The sequence below is a fragment of the Amblyraja radiata genome, chromosome 8 (genome assembly GCF_010909765.2).
Source record: "Amblyraja radiata isolate CabotCenter1 chromosome 8, sAmbRad1.1.pri, whole genome shotgun sequence".
NCBI classification, from domain to species: domain Eukaryota; kingdom Metazoa; phylum Chordata; class Chondrichthyes; order Rajiformes; family Rajidae; genus Amblyraja; species Amblyraja radiata.
The window spans coordinates 36,815,959-36,822,534 of record NC_045963.1 but is presented as its reverse complement, the minus strand read 5'-3'; the positions used below and the strand labels follow the sequence as shown (position 1 = coordinate 36,822,534).

The window sequence follows — 6,576 nt, the reverse complement described above, 5'->3', positions numbered from 1 at the left end:
ACATCAATTCATTACATCACGGTTCTGCTGTCCGTGTCTTCTATGCAATTCACGAACCGTTGGACTATGAAACGCTCAGCCAAAACAATATCCCCAAATTGATTTTGCAAAGGAATACAAAGTTCACCCAAGCAAATTGAGAGGAAAGGTTGTGTAGGATCTCGACAAATTTTAGGCAATGTATTGTCCTAGATACTCAGAAATATTATTTTTTGGCATCAAAACATTATTAAATGTGGTCAAAAATAAACATTTTTAACATCTAAGCTTTTAATGTGTGTTTCTGAATATCAAGGATATAAAGAAACAGTGTTCTTGGTGGGTTTGAAGGTTGGCTTAGATGGTGTAGTGGAATTACAGCTTCGCTATCAACTATATTCAGCATGTGTTAGGGGTGTTCTAATCCATATTGGGCTTATGTTGTTCAAATCCCTACACAGCAAAACATATTGCTATTTAGGTTCAAGACAGTCTCTTAGACAACTTGACAAAAGCAATTTTGTAAAACTTTAATAACCTCTGCAAAGTTTGACTCCCTACATCCCACACACTTGACTGCCAACAACAGTTAGTTATTTGCTGCTGGTAACAGGTTTACAAACAGAATCTCATTATTGTTTAGTTTAGTTTAGTTTATTGTCACGTATACCGAGGTACAGTGAAAATATTTTGCTGCGTGCTAACTAGTCAGCAGAAAGACTATATATAATAATCGAGCCATCCACAGTGTACATGATAAAAGGAATAATGTTTAGCGCAGGATAAAGTACAGTAAAGATTAAAGATACTTCACAGGTCTCCAATAAGGGACATAGTAGCTCAGGACTGCTCTCTTGTTGTTGATAGGATGGTGCAGTTGCCTGGAACAGCTTCAGTCACTAGGACCTGGCTGTTGAAGAGCTCCTGAGTAATGACTTTCCCTAAAGGAGACAGGAAAGGCTGCAATTGGAGGAACAGCATCCCATATTTTGCTTGGGCAACTAACAGCCCAGTGGTATTAATATTGATTTCTCTAACTTCGTCACCCCGGCATTCCCTCTCTATCCCTCCCACACCCATGTCACACCAGTTTCTCGTTTTCACCCAACAAAGGGGAGGCCATATAAAACTGAGGTGAGAAAAACCGTTTTCACCAAGAGAGTTGTGAATTAGTGGAATTCCCTGCCACAGAGGGCAGTGGAGGCCAAATCACTGGATGGATTTAAGAGAGAGTTAGTTAGAGCTCTAGGGGCTAGTGGAATCAAGGGATATGAGGAGAAGGCAGACACGGGTTATTGATTGGGGACAATCAGCCATGATCACAATGAATGGTGGTGCTGGCTCGAAGGGCTGAATGGCCTCCTCCTGCACCTATTTTCTATGTTTCTAAACAGCTAACAATGGCCTGTTTCCTTTATCTTCATTACTTGTTTTCATTCTTCTTTTATCTCCCTACATCATCGTCTATATCTCTCGTTTCCTTAGACTGAAGAAGGTCTCGACCCGAAACGTTACCCATTCCCACTCTCGAGATGTTGCCTGTCCCCCTGAGTTATTCCAGCATTTTGTGTCTACGGTTTAAATCAGCATCTGCAGTTCCTTTCTACATGCTGCAATTGAATTTGTCCTCTTTCTTGAAAGCAGAACTCTTAAGAGCTCCAGTGGCGCAATCGGTTAGCGCGCGGTACTTATACAGCAGTACACAGTGAGCAATGCCGAGGTTGTGAGTTCGAGCCTCACCTGGAGCACATGTTTTAGGCACAGCAGTACAGCTGCTGAGTTCGACCCTGACCTGGTTGTTGTCAGGGCTGGATTTAGATGAAGCGAGGCCTAAGCTATTTCACTTGTGAGGCCTCCCTATCCCCCCCCACCCCCACGACTAGAGGACCATGACTACCCGACAGTGACAGTGTGCCACTTTTAGATCCTACTGTATGTTGTCATTAAACATACATATTGGATTCACAGCGGAGTTTAAAATACATATTGGATTCACAGCGGAGCGGACGATGCCTTACCTGGATCGCCGTTTGAAGCTCTGGAGTGTTGGGCCTGCTGCTTCAACATCATGGAGCTGTGGTTTACGGAGTTCCCAGCCTCAGGCCATGCTGATTTCAACATCGCGGAGCCCTGGGCCCTGAGCCCTTTGCCGAGGGCCGCCAGTGTGAATCTCCGCCCAGCTCAGCCTGTGGACTTCGGGAGCCGCGGTCTCCGGTAGGAAATGGCCGATTTGGAAGTTCATGTCGCTGAGAATGTACTCCCGTTCTGACGTCGGATGGTGACCGCCAAATTTCATTGTACCAATTGGTGCATGTGACAATCTCTTGAATTGAATCTTGAATATTAAGAAATAAAGAAACTACAAATACACTAAGAACAAAAATGTTTTTTTCGCGCCTTCTTCATAGCAAAATCATCCAGAAGTTCACCAAGATCTGTTTGTCTAAGTTTGTCACTCTCAATGCACAGAATGCTCAGTGCAGCCAACCTCTCTTGAGACATTGTGGACCTTAATTCATTTTTAATTCTTTTGAGTCTTGAAAAAGACCTCTCTCCCGAGCAGTTGGTGACCATTAAGCTAAGAAACAGCCGCAAGATTGTTTTCACCTCAGGGAAGGCCATCTGAATTGTTTCCTTGTATATTATTTGATAAAAGTCTGTATGAGACAGAGTGCTCTTCTGTATGACTATGGGTTTGTCTCACGTACGAGTGAAAGTGCAAAGGTTCATCAGTAAGTTTCAGGTCAACATCTTCTGGGTATGCTTCCATCAACAGTTCAACACCTTGCTGAATTTCTTGCTTAGATGGGGGTCAGATTAGCAAGAAAGAAAAACTGTTGTGCAACTTCACTGTCCACAGTACCTCTTCTTTTTAAATTGGTTTCAAGTGCATCTAGTATAGGAATAAAAGATTTTATCCTAAACCTATCTTGCTTGCCATTTACTTACTCTTTGTCTCCCTGTGACAGTTCTGTAGTTAACATCTGGCAAGGCGGCCTTTGCTTGTTGCTCAAGCTCATCAAAATCTTCTCTAATTTTGCTTACAAAATCCTGAAGTGAACTGTACAAACTTGCGCAAATACTCAATAACAGTTTGGATTTCTGAATGGCTTTGTTGACCTTGTGGAAATTACCTAGCAGACGGGCCCAAAAATGCAGCATAAACACAAATTCCAGTTCTTCCATTTTCTGCAAAAGATTGTTAGCTTGAAGCCTGGTATCACCCTTCACATTAACATCAGAGTAGAAATAACTGAGGGCATCAGTGATAGCGCTATAACTTTCCAAAATAGCTTCTGTGGCTTTTGCATGTGCCTCCCACCTAGTGTCTGACAAATATTTAGGCACTTTTGACTGAGGTTGCAAAAATAATTTTAGAACTGCCCATCTCTTTGTGGAGGATGAAAAGAAGGTATACATTTTATTGATAATACCAAAACAGTTGACTACATCAAGGCAGCAATCAACAGCCGAACGGCCCACCAAATTTAATGAGTAGCGCATGGAATAAATCTTGCAAATTTTTTTTTTCGAGGATTTTTGCTGCATACCCTTGTACCTACCCAGTCAAGTGAGCAACACAGACACTTGGCTGTCCTCTCTCCACATCCACGCTGAGGCCCCCCTAGATCTCGAGGCCCTAAGCTTATGCTTGTCTAGCTTATACGTAAATCCGGCCCTGGTTGTTGTCTGTGTGGAGTTTGCATGTTTTCCCTGTGACCGCATGGGTTTCCTCCCACATCCCAAAGAGGTGCAGGTTTGTAGGTTAATTGACCAGTGTAAATTGCCTCCAGTAGGGAGTGGGCTAACATAATAAAACTAGTGTGACAAGAGGTTGTCAAGAGTTTTATTGTCATATGTCCCAGATAGGACAATGAAATTCTTGCTTAACAGAATATGTAAACATAGTACATAATAGGAGAAAAAAAGTTCAGTGTGTATATACACATGCACACATACTCAATAAATAAACAAATGTCTGTTGTAGTTCAGAGCTTATTTGTTGCCATGTTTAATAGCCTGATGGACGTTACAGTGTTCAGGCTCCTGTACCTTCTTCCCGATGGCAATGGTGAAATGAGTGTATGGCCAGGATGATGTGGGTCTTTAATGATGTTGGCTGCCTTTTTGAGGCAACGACTTTGATAGATCCCTTCGATGGTGGGGAGGTCAGAGTCGGTGATGGACCGGGCAGTGTTCACAACTTTTTGCAATCTTTTCCGTTCCTGGACACTCAAGTTGCCGAACCAGGCCACGATGCAACCAGTCAGTATGCTCTCTACTGTGTACCTGTATCAATTCAAGAGAATCCTCTTTGACATACCGAATCTTCGTACTTTTCTCAGGAAGTAGAGGCGCTGATGTTCGTTCTTTATAATTGCATCAGTGTGCTGGGTCCAGGAAAGATCTTTGGAAATATGCACACCCAGGAATTTGAACGTGGTGGGCCGAAGAGCCTGTTTCCATGCTGTATCATTAAACTAAACATATAAAAGATGATGTAGGAAAGAACTGCAGATTTAAATCGAAGGCAGACACAAAATGCTGGAGTAACTCATGGGACAGGCACCATCTCTGGAGAGAAGGAATGCGTGACGTTTCAGGTCGAGACCCTTCAGATGTATGAAGAAGGGTGTGGGGGGGGGGGGGACGGTTTGGCATCCGGGTTCAATCCTGTCTGCGGATGAGGTGCGGCTCTGTGTGCGCGTAGCTGGTCCAGTCTCTCCCCGTCTCCCACTCGCATCTGCCGCCTCTCTCCCGTTATCTGGCACCCCTGTTCCTCAGATTAAATATATTTTTACACCTAAATTATGAATAAAGATAGGAATTTATACATGGTTTATTCAGCCAGCGCTTCGTTCACTTTTTCTTTATGGCGAATGACCTTTGACAAATCCCATGATTCCTTGCTTTTTTCGGAATTCTGACCTCGCTTATGGACTTTTTTTCCTGGCAGCAATTGTTTTTTTTTTAAGTTTAAAATATAAGGAGGATGAATAAGGGGAAATGAGCTTTCACTGCGCAGATGGGGGCTATGGGTGAGTGGTGGAATATTGCGTTGGGGAAAAGGATCTAGTATTTTACTGAAACTCTCATCTTGTTTGTTTGTGAGTCTGCGTGCGTTTCTGTCTGTGAGTAATGCCCTGAATTAAGCCAATACGGTACACGATAGCTCTACAAGTTTTGGACCGCCTTACTCACAATTGTCCTGTGGTGTGTTGTATCAAGTTTCGTTCAGATTGATGGTATATTTTACAAGTTATTCACATTTTAAACTTTACAATTTTAACTTAACTTCGCACTACAATCTAAATTCAATTGCTGGCCCTGCCTGTTACAATGTGGCAAATCACAGGACACTGAATCCTGGCCACAAGTGCAATTGGATTTTTTCCCTTGGCAGCAAGTACAATTGGATTTTTCTTTTAGTTTAATAGGAGGGAGGGTGAATAAGGGGAAATGAGCCCCACAGCGCAGTTGGGGGCTATGGGTGAGTGGTGGAATATTGTTTTCGGGAACGGGTTGCATTGGTGGATCGGGTGAGTGGTGGAATATTGCGATGGGAACGGGTTGGGGGACCACGCCTCCCGTGGTGTCTATGGGTGAGTGGTGGAATATTGCTTTGGGGTAACGGGTATGGTTGGGTTATAATTTCATTATTTATATATACATATTGTACAACAGACACACACACATATATATATATATATATATATATATGTATGTATGTGTGTATATATATATATATATATATATATATATAAAGGTTATTTTTTGTTGTTTATTATGGGTTTCACAGAGTACTGTTTACATATCCGTTGTGCTGCTGCAAGAATTTAATTGTTCATATATATATATATATATATATATATATATACAATTCTATTTCTACACGGAACAATGAAATTATATATATATATACACATAGGTGCGGTAGGATTTGACTTTGCATTATTATTGCTTATTTACTTGTCTCTTTATATATACAAAGAAAGTAATTATTAAGTAACGATTAATAGTGCAAAGTCAAAATAATGCCTGATCTTATAGTACAGTATACTATGTTCTATTATTGCTTATTTATTTATCTTTATATATATGTCGTCAGTGAAGTCCGGAGCGTGTTTGGAGGTTATGTGCAGATTCTTGTTTTCCCTCCTCACTCTCCAGTTCCCCGCCTCCCTCCTCTAATGGCTGCATCGGCCTGAAGGGCCTCCTCACCCGCGCTGTGGGCCTGGCAATGCCGACCGAAGCGCCCGGTCTGTGGCTGGTGCCGTCGCCGAGTGGGGACGAGGGACAGACACAACGGCGGCGGCGGCGACAGCAGCAGCAGCGGCGACGGCACTGGGCAGCTGCCGGGATATGGGAGGTTTGTTTGCCGTTGATGTCAGAGCTCCAGTGGCGCAATCGGTTAGCGCGCGGTACTTATACAGCAGTACGCAGTGAGCAATGCCGAGGTTGTGAGTTCGAGCCTCACCTGGAGCACACGTTTTACGGGCACCCCCGACGGTCCACTTGCTCACACACTCGCCAAATTACCGCTCCAGCCTATAATTTTTAAAAACATTTGCAGTATTTTAAACTTCTGATAAAGAG

General features: G+C 42.9%; 2 non-coding genes across 2 annotated transcripts; both read left to right on the top strand.

Annotated features, from left to right (window-relative positions):
* The first annotated feature begins 1,634 nt into the window (after positions 1-1,634).
* Positions 1,635-1,727, top strand: trnai-uau. The gene is given in 2 exon segments: positions 1,635-1,672; positions 1,692-1,727. It is a non-coding gene; the product is annotated as a tRNA-Ile (tRNA).
* Positions 1,728-6,372: 4,645 nt separating this feature from the next.
* Positions 6,373-6,465, top strand: trnai-uau. Its single transcript is given in 2 exon segments — positions 6,373-6,410; positions 6,430-6,465. It is a non-coding gene; the product is annotated as a tRNA-Ile (tRNA).
* Positions 6,466-6,576: the final 111 nt, after the last annotated feature.